This window comes from Podarcis bocagei, assembly GCF_964188305.1.
Source record: "Podarcis bocagei genome assembly, chromosome: 15".
NCBI lineage: Eukaryota > Metazoa > Chordata > Lepidosauria > Squamata > Lacertidae > Podarcis > Podarcis bocagei.
Genome location: NC_138141.1, coordinates 23023018 through 23036274, shown reverse-complemented (window position 1 = coordinate 23036274; position 13257 = coordinate 23023018). Strand labels below are relative to the sequence as shown.

Below are 13257 nucleotides of genomic sequence, written 5' to 3'. Positions count from 1 at the left end.
AAACAAATCAGTACAGAATTACCACTTCCCCAGTGGCACAAAACATTTGTTAAAAAAAGGAGGCAGAGCAGTCTATCGTCACATCTCTAGGTCTCCAGGGAGATCAGGTGTCTGCAGTGTATTTCAATGACAAAAAACCCCAAATAGAGATATTTAGCCACTAACTTGGTGAGCTCCTGATCATTCCCCAGTAATAGAAAATGTATGACCTCTGACTCTGGTTTCCATATGGAAATAGAGGAGCACTCCCCTGGCATCACCCTCTGGAAATTACCATCGAAGTAGGACCAGAACCATTGCAAAGACATGCCACCCACCCCTAACTCAGACAGCCACTCCAGAAGGATACCATGGTCAAGGGCATCTAAAGACACTGAGAAAGTAGATAGTGAAAGAAAAAAAGCAACTCATGGAAAGGAAAGCTGACACCATAATAGGAACACAAGGACCTAAGAGGAGTCTTCTGGATCAGGCCAATGGCCCATCTAGTCCAGCATCCTTTTCTCACAGCGGCCACCTTTTCCTTTTGCGGGAAACCCAAAAGCAGCACCTGTGCATAAGATACCTCTCCCCTCCTTTAGCTTCCAGCAGCTGGTATTGAGAAGCATTTTCCCCTCCAAATGTGGAGGAAGAGTGCAGCCACCCTGACTAGCAGCCATAGATAGTCCTTTCCTCCATGATTTTGTCCAGCCTGCTATTAAAATCATCCAAGTTGGTGGTCATATGAGCTGTGTGAAGAATTACCACATTTTTCCGTGTATAACACCCCCCCCCGTGTATAAGATGCCCCCTATATTTGGGGACTCTAAATTAAGAAAATGGGGGGGGGATTGCCCAGACAAACGCAGACAATATCACGTGTTGCCAATGCCAATCTCCTGCTTGTGGCAGTAACCAATTGCCTGTCCCCACACTGCATTATCTGTGCATAAGACGACCCCCGATTTTAAACATAATTTTAAAATAAAAAATCCTCGCCTTTTACACTGGAAAATATGGTACTTTCTTTTGGTTGGATGGCCGTCTGTCATGGATGCTTCAGTTGAGATTCTTGCATTGCAGGGGGTTGGACCAGGTGAACTTTGATGTCCCTTCCAACTCTAAGATTCTATCATTTTATCCGTCTTGAATTTCCCAACATTCAGCTTCATTGAATATAAGCAAATTCAAGTGCTATGAGACAATATGGGCCAACCCAAAATTTAAAAAAATGGAAATCAAGTAATAATTTGGCAAAATTGGATGAAAAAAGGTATTTTGACATTGAATCAATTAATTGATGAAAATTACAAATTTGTGGAATATAAGACTTTGCAAGTAAAGTATGGATTAACCAGTGAAACACAATGGCAATACATCCAATTGAAACATATGTTGGAAAGGCAGTTTGGCTCTGACGCTATAGCAGCATCGGAAACACCCATGCCACTACAAGATTTAATCTCTGCAACGAAAACAAAAAAAACTTTACACTTGCACTATATAAAACTCTACTCAACAGGAAGAAATATGATTTAGAATATGATAGAAATGGAATGAAGAGTTAGGTGTACAGATAACAAATGGTATATGGCAGTCAAGTACAAAATCAACAGAAATAGCCTCTATGGATCTAAGACTACGACTTATTCAACAGAAAATAATATTCAGAGTCCACTGGACTCCAGCAAAACTATACCAGAAGAAAATAACAAGAGCAGACAACTGCTGGAGATGTGGGAGTAAAAATGCGAACTTAGTACATATGATGATTAACTGCCCAATGATAAGATCATTTTGGTGCGAGGTGAGGATATTTATAGCAAGAGTAATAAAAAGAAATTGTTATTTAGGGGAATTGAATTTAATTCTAAATTATATTCCGGAAACGTGGGAGATTACAAGGGGTAAAAAAAATAAATGGATGTACCGTGCTATATTAGAAGCAAAAAAACCCTGTTTTGATGAACTGGAAGAGCTGCAAAAAGATGCCATTGAGCACATGGATGGATAATATGGACAGATTAGCTCCATACAAATGAATTGCATGTCAACGCAAATTAAGACTGGATAAATATGAAGGAATCTGGAAGGAATATTTAAGCGATAAGGCGGATAGTGGTGGGAAGTAGGGGGAGGAGAGAGTAGTGGGAAAATATTGTTAAAAAGGTGTTGTCATGAGTATATCAGTGTATTCAAATCTGAATTGTCAAATTGTGTTATTAGTGTTATTATGGTTTTTGTTGTATGTGTCCTTTGCGGTTGTTGTTTGTATTGAAAAAACGATTAAATAATAATAATAATAATAAGTGTTATGAGACAGGGGATTCCACCCTCTCTACCTACTTTCTCAATGCCATGGATAATTTTACAAACTTCTATCAGGTCACATGTTAGTTGCCTTTTCTCTAATTTTTAAAGCCTCATATGCCGATACTTTTCCTCATGGGGGAATTGTTCCACCTGCTTGATGATTTAATTTACTCCTTTCTGACACTTTCCCAACTTGGCAATATCCTTTTTTTGAGCAGAGGAGGCAGCCAGATCTGTGCACGGTATTCCTAATACCGTGAGAAATCTGTTAGTATTTCAGGTGCTGTGCAAGACTCTTCGTCGCTCCCAAGTCAGATGGCACGGAATTGCAGACTTAATATTTGCAAGCCTGCAACCAGTCTATGGCAGTGATTTCCATAGTTAGTTCTGTGTCAATTCCCCCCCCACCCGCAACCTGCTCTTGCCTTAGGGTCCCCTTACCAGAAATGGCCTGGCAAGGTTACAAGGCTGACCCGCTGTGCCAACTGGCAGAGGGACTCTGCACGTGAATGGGCTGGCACACACCACGACGAGCTTTTCAATCAATGTAGCTGACACACACAGAGAGCTCTGCTCCCAGAAGTGCATTTTGGGTGAGGAAGGATCTGTAACTTAGTTGGCCCTTTTGATAATGCGCCAAAAAACACCCAAGTGTTTGACTGCCAAAGCGAAGGCAAACTGAACTTGGTTGGCAGTGTTGGGCATAAAACAACAGTTACTATAAGTCACTTGAACGTGGGGGGCAGGGGCATGATTGGCAGAAAGGAAGCCTAATCATCCCTCACTGATTCTTTCTCTTTTAGTAAGTATTTGTTGGTAAAACGTTTCACCACCTCTCAGGCTTTGCTTTCTTCCTGCCTCTTCTCCAGTTTAGTTAGTTCAAGCCAGTGACAGCTGGAAGCTAGAATATGATCAGTCCCTCCAAATGCACTCATTTTCCAGGGACAGTTCCAGGTTTACAGAAGCTGTCCCGGTTTCTGATTTAATCCCGGAATGTCCCGCTTTCCCTTAAAGGTAAAGGGACCCCTGACCATTAGGTCCAGTCGTGACCGACTCTGGGGTTGCGGTGCTCATCTCGCTTTATTGGCTGAGGGAGCCGACATACAGCTTCCAGGTCATGTGGCCAGCATGACTAAGCCGCTTCTGGCGAACCAGAGCAGCACACAGAAACGCCGTTTACCTTCCCGCCGGAGCGGTACCTATTTATCTACTTGCACTTTGACGTGCTTTCGAATGGCTAGGTTGGCAGGAGCAGGGACCGAGCAACGGCAGCTCACCCGGTCGCGGGGATTTGAACCGCTGACCTTCTGATCAGCAAGTCCTAGGCTCTGTGGTTTAACCCACAGCGCCACCCGCGTCCCCCCGCTTTCCCTTAGGACGTCCCTATTTTTGTCAGAGAAATTTTGGAGGGTATCGAGTTATGCAACCCGCAAGCCAAGGAGATAGGTAACTATACAACCTGAAGAAGGCATCCGAAGGCAGCCTTGTATAAGGAAGTTTTTAAATATTTAATGTTTTCTTATGTTTTTCTATGTGTTGCAAGTCACCCTGAGTGGCTGGGGCAACCCAGTTAGATGGGTGGGGTATAATTTTTTTTTTAAAAAAAACATATTATTATTATGGAATAGGATGTCCCTATTTCCATCAGAGAAATGTTGGAGGGAATGTGTACCAGTGCCACACAAGTGACACAGGGACATGCACTTGGAAGGGCCAAAAGCATCTGCTTTGCATGCAGAAGTTCCTGAGTTCAATACCCAACATCTCCAGGCAGGTCTGGAAAGGTCTCCTGCCTAAAACCCTGGAGAACTGCTGCCTGCCGGTGTGGACAACACTGAACGAGGCAAACTGGTATCAAAGTGATGAAGAAAAGGGAAAAGGCCAAAACATAAACAGGAGAGTTCCCAGTAGATTTTGAGCAGTAACTGGGATTTGTCAGGCTTTGAATGGAGGATTAGAGCAGGAAAGGAAAGAAACACCCCAAAAGGTATTTCTCAGAGGATTTGCACAACGAACATCAGAGCCCAGGCATCCTACCAGGTTGCCCTCAGCCTTTGATGATTATAGTGACTAATCATCGTTTACTCACCTGGCAAGAGAACAGAGTGAAACTGGAACCGCAAAAGGTTTGCCCAAAGCAAAAAATTAAAAATTAAAATCACACACACACACAACAGTACAGTTTCACAAGCCGCAGATCAGCACCCCAACCCCCCTGTTTGCTTTTGTCCACTTGGGATTGCTACTATTTTTGGAGGGGAATTTTAAAAATGTGCCCTGAGCCCATCATTCCTTCCCACATTCGCCACCTTTGTTTTTCTAAAAGCTTGGATTCCCCCCACCACCATAGAACAGTTAAGGCAAGAATAGCATATTTTGAGTGAACTGAACAAAGGGAAGGCAACAAGAAGAATGAATGGATCAACTTGAAAGGTCCATAATCTAGTGACAACAAACAAACATTTGTTGTCTTACTATTTCTTGAATTTTCACAGTCTCATGCAAGTCATGTTGTTAGTATCTTGGACATTTTATAGAAGGGAAACTTAAAACGTCCAAGAAATTAACAATGTGGCGGTTTTAGAAAGTAGAACGAAGAAAAGGAAATGGTGGGTTTTACCGAAGGTCCATCATTTAATCCATCGTATATTTTTTTATAGCCACCAGTGGAAAATGCATGCTTATTATCTCTTATTGCCCCCAGCAGCTGGTCTTCAGAGGTAGATTTCATACAAACATGGAGGTTCCATTTAGCTGTCAGCTATTAATAAAGCTATGCTCCTGAAAGTTGTCTAACGCCCTTTTAAAAAGCCACCCAGGTTGTAAAAGGATTTTATTTTCGTTTGCATACACTCCCGACAAATCTGAATGAAATAAATCATGAAGGGTTTGGACTGCTTGGTGAGTTAATATATTTACATTAGGCACACTCCAAACTCTGTTGGCTACAATTGGATTAAAACGAGATGCGTTCAATCTCTTGAGAATATTTTGGGGTCCTCTAATGCATGATTTCTCCAGGTAAACTGTTCCGATCTAGAGCCAAATTTGAAAGTAGTTTAGTTTTCATCTGAAAAGGCAGATTATAGTTTGTAGAAACTTTCCCTGTGGTGTCAGGCAATATATTCAATTTAAGCTCTTGTCAAGTTATAAACTTTTGGCCAAAATGAATAGAAGGGAAAGAATAAAAGAGGCAGAAAGTAAGTAAGTAGGAATTAACAAATTGGATGAGTGTAAGAGAGAGCAGATAATGATTGCCGTTAAAACACGACTAAAATGATCCCTCTGGTTACGTGAACAAAATATTTGGCTAGGAAATAAATTAACATTTTCCCACTTGTCCTATTTCCTTTTACTTCTCTGTTTCTGTTTTATCAACACTTTCTTTCCATGCTGCCATTAATCAAGGACAATCTACCACCATCCTGCAGCCTGTGCATCTGTCTTACTAAGCAAGGAGCCGATTTGTCCAAGGTCATAGTACTGTAACTGTAAGACCAGAAACATCAAATGCATCTACAATTCTGTCCTTGAAACATTTGAAGGGCTCCAGTTAATTGACACATAAAGAAAAGAAGCAACATTGCCCTGTTCTCTGTAAAGTTAGTTCAGAGCCACAAAGGAACCTTGAGGATGAAAACCCTGGAAGGTGCCTCTAAATACCACCTTTTACCTGAAAAACAATACATATGTAACTTTGCTTTCCCATCTTGTATTGTTTTAAATCTTTGATCACCACCTTGGAACAGGTGGAAATGTCGGGCTTCGTAGAAGCAGAAGAGACTTTTGCTTGTACAAGACAGAGATCTAGTTTTTGCTGATTCCCACCTAGACATGAAAGGCTCTGTCAATTTTGCTACTCTCACCTTCTCATTTTCAATTTAGTTCTCTGCATATTGCAGAAATTTGTGATCACCTTTTTAAAGGGAGAAATTCACCAGCTTTTTAGTGCAATTTCCTCCTAATTAATACTTTTTTTATTTGCAAAAGAAGATACATAAAGTTATTTTAAAAAGCATCTTAATGCCCAAGGGTAAAAGATTATAAAAGGGGGAAGTGCACCAAGTCACCTCTCCTTTTTACAGTGGATGTGAGAGTCAAAGCAATTCTGCAGTCAAAGCAAGGGTGCTATTGCAACCCCTTCTGCCCAGTGCTCTATTGTTGTGCATTTCAAAGGATAAGTCATGATCCTTTGTCTACCACCCTCTTTCCCTAGTCACCAACAATCTGGACCATGTTTCAAATGACAATTAGGATCTCCCAGCAGTCTAAGGAAAATCTAAAAGGTTATACCTTTCACCCCTTTGTCCCTTCTGAGCTCAAAACCAAACTCAGAAAAGCATGGCAGGCCCTCCTTCGTAGCCACCGCTCCTGAAGATCCGAAAGAACACCCAAGGCTTCATGTGTTCTTGTCTAAAGCCAACTCTCCAGGGCAAATCCAAACCAGTCACCAGGTGTAGGGAGAAGTATGTCAGCTACTGGAATGATACCTTCGGTTGCCCATGAACAGGACGGTCCCAGTCAGCACCGGGTGCAGAAGAAACGCAAGTTATTTCCAAACTGAGATCAATTTTTTAGCGGCTGCCAAAACAGAAGTGTTTGGAAGCGGTCCAAGCCAAAAGGGGTGTGTCCCTTGCAACCTAGCTACGAACATCATGAGAACATGAGGTAGGGTTGGTATTGCAAGCTGGTTGCCAGTTTGGGCTGTTTCATTTCTTTTCAGCTTAGCATCGCCCTCCCTTGTTCTCAGAATCTTTGTGATAAACTGGCAGGCTTAAAATAGCAAAATAGAGCCCGCCAACCTGAGAAACAGATCCTGTCAGTTTCGGCTTCTCATTTCCCCAACAACTGATTTCAGATCTCCGCATTCCTGCAGCATTCCGAAGTTTTTTATTTTATCGCCGTGAAAAGTTCTCTGAATTTTAGTGCTAAAAACACCTTTCAACATGCAGTTTTGTAGTACCTCGGGTTAAGTACTTAATTCATTCCAGAGGTCCGTTCTTAACCTGAAACTGTTCTTAACCTGAAGCACCACTTTAGCTAATGGGGTCTCCCACTGCCGCCGGGCCACTGGAGCACGATTTCTGTTCTCATCCTGGAGCAAAGTTCTTAACCCGAGGTACTATTTGTGGGTTAGCAGAGTTTGTAACCTGAAGTGTATGTAACCTGAAGCGTATGTAACCTGAGGTACCACTGTAATGTCATCATTTCTCATACTAGAATGCATTTTCCATACCAGATTTCCACCAACATATGCAACACATTTTATGCATCCTTTCCCCTAATGTGCATTTTTTTCATACACATTGGTTGGAGAACTGCATTGGAAAATTTGGAAAAGTATGAATTTTGGAGGATAGCTGTGTTTCAGTTTGCATACATGATTGAAAACACCACCACCCGTTCCTAGTTGCTGCTGGCTTCTATAGGTTTTCTCCTGCCTTCCTTCCAAGTCTTGCTGATCGCTGCCAGTTATTATCAATGAGAAATGCAACCAAACCACAAAAGGCTGGATCCAGAGCTGATCTTTCCACTCCTTCTCAATATTCAAGTTGCCTATGCAGATCTAGAAGAAAATTCATATGCAGATTACCGAGACAAAGCTCCAGATCTTGTTAAGCTTCCTGGGGCTTTGTCTGACTTAACACCAAAGTCAAATAAACCAAGGTGAACAGGAACAGGAGAAGGTACTTTTTCCTACAGTGCCAGTCTCACGCGCCAGTATTTTCTGCAAGAGGATAAGTCTGTTGCTAACAGGGGCACTGCTTCCTGCCCTGGAAAAGGCTCTTTTGCCTTTAACATCTGAATGTATTCAGTGCAGTGCTAAGTGTAAGAATTTACACTTGCACAAGGGAACACGCCAACCCCCATCACCTCTTCCTGCTCTGCACCCTCAACACTCATGGGGAAATTTGGGAAGGGGCAGTGAGGTGCATGTACGGAGGAAAGATCCATTGTGCAAGTTACAGAGTTTTGGTTTTAAGAATATCTGCTTGGCGTGTAGCAGAACTTTGGCTCATGTTTTTAAATTGACCCATCTCAGAGGGGTTGGTTTTAGGTGAACTAAGCCAAAAGCATTTACAGGAGTTTGTTACCCGCATAGGAAAACAAAATTTGCACTTTGCAAGCTCATCGCTCGAGTTGTGCTTATTAACCACGGAAAATATTATGAAAATTTGGGTTGCTATTAAGCTAATTGCCTCTCTTTTCATTTCCCTTTCCATAAAAAAACCTTTACAGTTGCTTGATGCCAGCTAATCTGTTTGGGAATCTTTGACTCGGGTGTTAATTGTTAATTTTCTCCCTTTCTTGTTTCATTGCACTGGATAACCCCTCATCTTAGATTCTGTAAACTGATAGGATGTCTTCCGCTGGTTACCTTGGGCTAAGCTGTTTCTTAAAAAGAAGCTCTCAGAAATGAGAAAGGATGAAGCAGTAAGATATTTTCAAATTTCAGAATCCACCCCCACCCACCCACTTACAATCTTGCCAGAGGCTGGCATTACTATATAATGAGGTGCATTCAAGATTACCTCTGTTCATCTGCTAAGCTGCCTCCTTCCTATATATTCTGCTAGGCCATAGGTTTTCAACCTTTTTGAGTCCCTGGCTCCTTAACCAACTGCATTCTTTCTGTGACACCCCTGTGGGCAGTGGCGTAGCGTGGGTTGTCAGCACCCGGGGCAAGGCAAGTAATTTGTGCCCCCTAACCCGTGGATTTGCGCCCCCTAACCCTAACCCCCAGATGTTGCGCCCGGTGCGGCCGGCCCCCCCTGCACCCCCCACGCTACGCCACTGCCTGTGGGGCTCAGGAGCCCAGTGATTTCACCCCTTGCCTGCAGAGCTGGCAGCCTCTCACCCTTTTCGAACACCCTCCCTTGTGGAGTGTTCCCTCAGCATCCTCTCCTTGGGAGTCCTCCAGGCAGCCACCGCTGCTACCCCGGTCTCTGAGCTGCACCCCCCCTGCCCCAGAGAGAGGTGCCTCCTCACATTGCCCCTCAGGGTCCTGGGAAGAGGATGCCCCCAGCCTTAGTGGCCCAATGGAGACTGGCCAAAGGTGAACATGAGGCCAGCACCTTACCTTGGGAAGCAGCAGTGGCAGCAGTGGCAGTGGTGCCAGGCTTGCATGGCGGAAAGGCTCCCCTTCAGCACTGGGCACTCTGCTCCCAGGCAAGCTTTGCACACAGCAAGCACAAGAAAAGCTAGCACAGCACCTGCCTGCCTGCCTGGCCTCCTACTTGCCTGTCAATTCCCAACAGCAAGGGTTGGTGAACAGAGGCCAGTGTTGCCCACAGCACCCCTCACCACCATTCAAGGCTCCCCAGGGTGCCATGGCCCACTGGTTAAAAACCCCTGTGGGTTTACTTTACTGTGATTCCTTTTTCTGTCATTTTCACTTTTTAACTAGACACCTCCATTCAGTCTGGAGAACATTGTCAGGACTGGAGTCCTTCGTGCTGATGGATGGTTGCAAATCAATATGCAAAGCAACTTTAAAATGATAACTTTGTAAAAAAGAATATCCCCAGCCTTTGTAGTCAATAGATTCATCCCCACTGACAATCTGGAGACATGCAGATCTATAATAATAATAATAATAATAATAATAATAATAATAATAATAATAATAATAATTTATTATTTGTACCCCGCCCATCTGGCTGGGTTTCCCCAGCCACTCTGGGCGGCTTCCAACAAAGATGAAAAATACACTAAAATGTCACATATTAAAAACTTCCCTGAACAGGGCTGCCTTCAGATGTCTTCTGAATGCCAGGTAGTTGTTTATCGCTTTAAATCATTTAAAAGGAAGCAATATGTGCAGGTGCAGGAAGCAAAGTTTTTCCAAAGCCAGATGGGTTTTAACAAGTTGGTCTTACTGAGTGGCAGATCAGAAACACAGAGTACAGCTGTGTGAGAGATTCTAGGGGTTACAGGATTTGTGTTTTCCTTTGGAAATGAAGCAAAGCAGAGAGACTCTGGTGTCTTTATGATATATGGTTTATTTACACACAAATGCACCCTTAACTCTGGAGGAGTTCCGAGCATTGTACTGAAAGCGGGTTCTGTCTCTCGCATGGCTGCAATGTTGGATGCAACACTGCCAGCCCCCATGGTGCTCTGGCCCTCCTTTTTCCACCCTGCAAACAACTTGCCAAATGCAACCAACTCTCCTTCAACTTGCATCACCACCCACTCCAGTTCTGCCCCTCCCTCCTGCAATTCTATCTTTTGTCTCCCACTAGCTATCTCTCAGCTCAGGACAGGGCTCTGCATCCTTTGCCTTGTTGGTGGTTTCCGTCCTCTCTTTGTTTGCTTAAAGGATTCGGCCATTCAGGCTGGCTTGGACATGGGAAGACCTGTACCATAGTGTCTGGCATCCAGAAATTAGAAGGGGAGTCCAGGCACCCAACAAATTCATAACAATATTGTCTTAGATGTGCATTGTTTTGTTTTCTCTTGGAGGAATACTTTTATATAAAGGAGCATCCCAAAATGTGCTCCTCCATTCTAGCCCCCTCATCCTGTTTCTAAGTACAGAGCTAGTGTGGTACAGCAGTTAGACCTGTACTTGGAAGAACCAGGTTCAAATTCACTCCCCACAGCTGCAAAGCTAACTGGGTGAATTACTGTCTCTCAGCCTAACCTACCTCACCAGGGTTGTTACAAAGGGAAAAAACTGAGGAGAGAGAAGAGCTAGTTGCAAACCTTTGAGGAATGGAGAAACACAAACCTAAGAAACAAATGCATCAAATTGGCAGAATGGGCTTGTAATGCTTCAGAGTGCATATTTTTGGATGCCCAAAACTCATTGCCTGTAGAAAATCAGCATGTATTATAGTATTTTAATATTTTTTTGGAAGCCGCCCAGAGTGGCTGGGGAAGCCCAGCCAGATGGGCGGGGTATAAATAATAAATTATTATTATTATTATTATTATTATTATTATTATTATTATTATTATTATGCACAATGAGTATGCTGCTGGGATAAAACCTAGAATCACAGAAGCATAGAACTGTACAGTTGAAAGGGACCCAAAGGCTAATCTCGTCCGACCCCCTGCAATGCAGGGATCACAGCTAATCACAACCTTTCTTTTTGTTGTGCTGGATTTCTGCTTGCAGGGAGCTCTTTTTTGTGTGGAATCCATCATCTGCATCTGAAAGCAGCGCTGCCTGTTTGTCAGTTTCATCCCCAATATTCTTCTCCTGCATGTATGCAGACCCAAAAGCACCTGTTAAAAGATCTGACTTCGGGATCTATAACCCAACAGGTGACACGGCCTTTGTGAGAAATGAATGGGCAATAGCAGATCACATGTTTGGTTGCTCTGCAGAAGCCTAATCCAGTTTCCAGGGTCACCTTGGCACATGATCGATGGGTATCTCGTTTCAAGGCTGATGAGGAAAAAAAACCCAACTAAACAAAAACAAAGCAAAACTTGAACAACAAATGGTGGGTGATGGAAAATGATCAAAGCTCACTTGCATAACCCGTTTGGAGGTGTTTCATAAACATTTCACAAGACAGGAGAGTGATGAAGAAGGAACATCTCCCAACCTGCCTGTAATTACTCGCTCCAGCTTTTCCCTTACCTATAAGGGCAAAGGAAAGGATAGGAGGACGATTACGTCTAATAATGATCACGAGAAGAAAAAAAAACAACCCTCTGTTTTGTAACTGATCTATAAACTTTTGGCACAAAGCTGCTTCATGAAGACATCCTGCAGACACAGCAGTGCTGAGGCTGAGCCCCACAGGAACGAGATGAATGAATAACAGCACATCAGCAGGGCTCCGGTGGGAGGGACAGAGATGCGGGCGGAGATAGTCAGGTGCCTCTGGCCCTGTCAAACCAACTCGAATGTTTCACTTACAAGTCTTTCTCATAAACAGGAGGCCAGTTCCTCTTGCCTAATGTCTCGAGGACTGATGAAATTCTCCCAAAAAGTTCTTGGAAATGGCAACGGCTATTTTGCGGCCTCCCTCCACCCCACAGCCTTAGGCTGTTTGCTGGAGAGCTCCCACACTCCATTTGTGGGATCTGGGCCACATGGCACACTTAGCATCCCCTCCTTGCTACTTCAGAGGCTGCATGCCTCTGAATGTTGGTTGCTGGGCATCACAAGTGGGGAGAGGGTTGTGGGGTTCACCTCTTGCTTGTGGGCTTCCCAGGAGAGGTCTTTTGTTAGCCACTTTGAGAACAGGATGCTGGATTAGATTTTCCCTAATATACACATTTTTGGTCAGGTAAAGGGACCCCTGACCATTAGGTCCAGTCGTGGCCGACTCTGGGGTTGTGGCGCTCATCTCGCTTTATTGGCCAAGGGAGCCGGCGTACAGCTTCTGGGTCATGTGGCCAGCATGACTAAGCCGCTTCTGGCAAACCAGAGCAGTGCACGGAAATGCCGTTTACCTTCCTGCTGGAGTGCTACCTATTTATCTACTTGCACTTTGATGTGCTTTTAACTGCTAGGTTGGCAGGAGCAGGGACTGAGCAATGGGAGCTCACCCCGTCGCAGGGATTCGAACCGCCAACCTTCTGATCGGCAAGTCCTAGGCTCTGTGGTTTAACCCACAGCGCCACCCTTTTGGTCAGGTATTTCTCCTTAATATAATTCGTTTTACATGTTCTTTTCATGATTTACAGTGGTACCTCTGAATACTAACGGGATCCATTCTGGAGCCCCATTTGCATCCAGAAGCAAACGCAACCCGCATCTGTGCCTGCACGTCGCGATTCGCTGCTTCCGTGCATGTGCGTGACATCATTTTGACCGTCTACGCATGCGCGAGTGGCAAAACCCGGAAGTAACACGTTCCGTTACTTTTGGGTCGCCATGGAGCGCAACCCGAAAGCTCTCAACCTGAAGCAACTTCAAGCCGAGGTATGACTGTATATGCAATTTTGTGCACATTTTACCCTAGTATATGCATTTTGGTACACATTACTAGGGCTGAT

General features: G+C 43.9%; 1 protein-coding gene across 3 annotated transcripts in view; it reads right to left on the bottom strand.

The window, feature by feature from the left end:
* POU2F3 (POU class 2 homeobox 3) overlaps positions 1–13257 on the bottom strand; it is a 90947-nt gene that overhangs the window by 28634 nt on the left and 49056 nt on the right. The window contains exon 1 of one of the 3 annotated variants that reach the window (XM_081172680.1): positions 6586–6857. The exons of the other annotated variants lie outside the window; for them this stretch is intronic. The gene's annotated coding sequence lies outside the window, so the exon portion shown is untranslated. Of the gene's footprint in view, positions 1–6585; positions 6858–13257 lie in introns of those variants that run through there. 3 annotated transcript variants of the gene reach the window in all.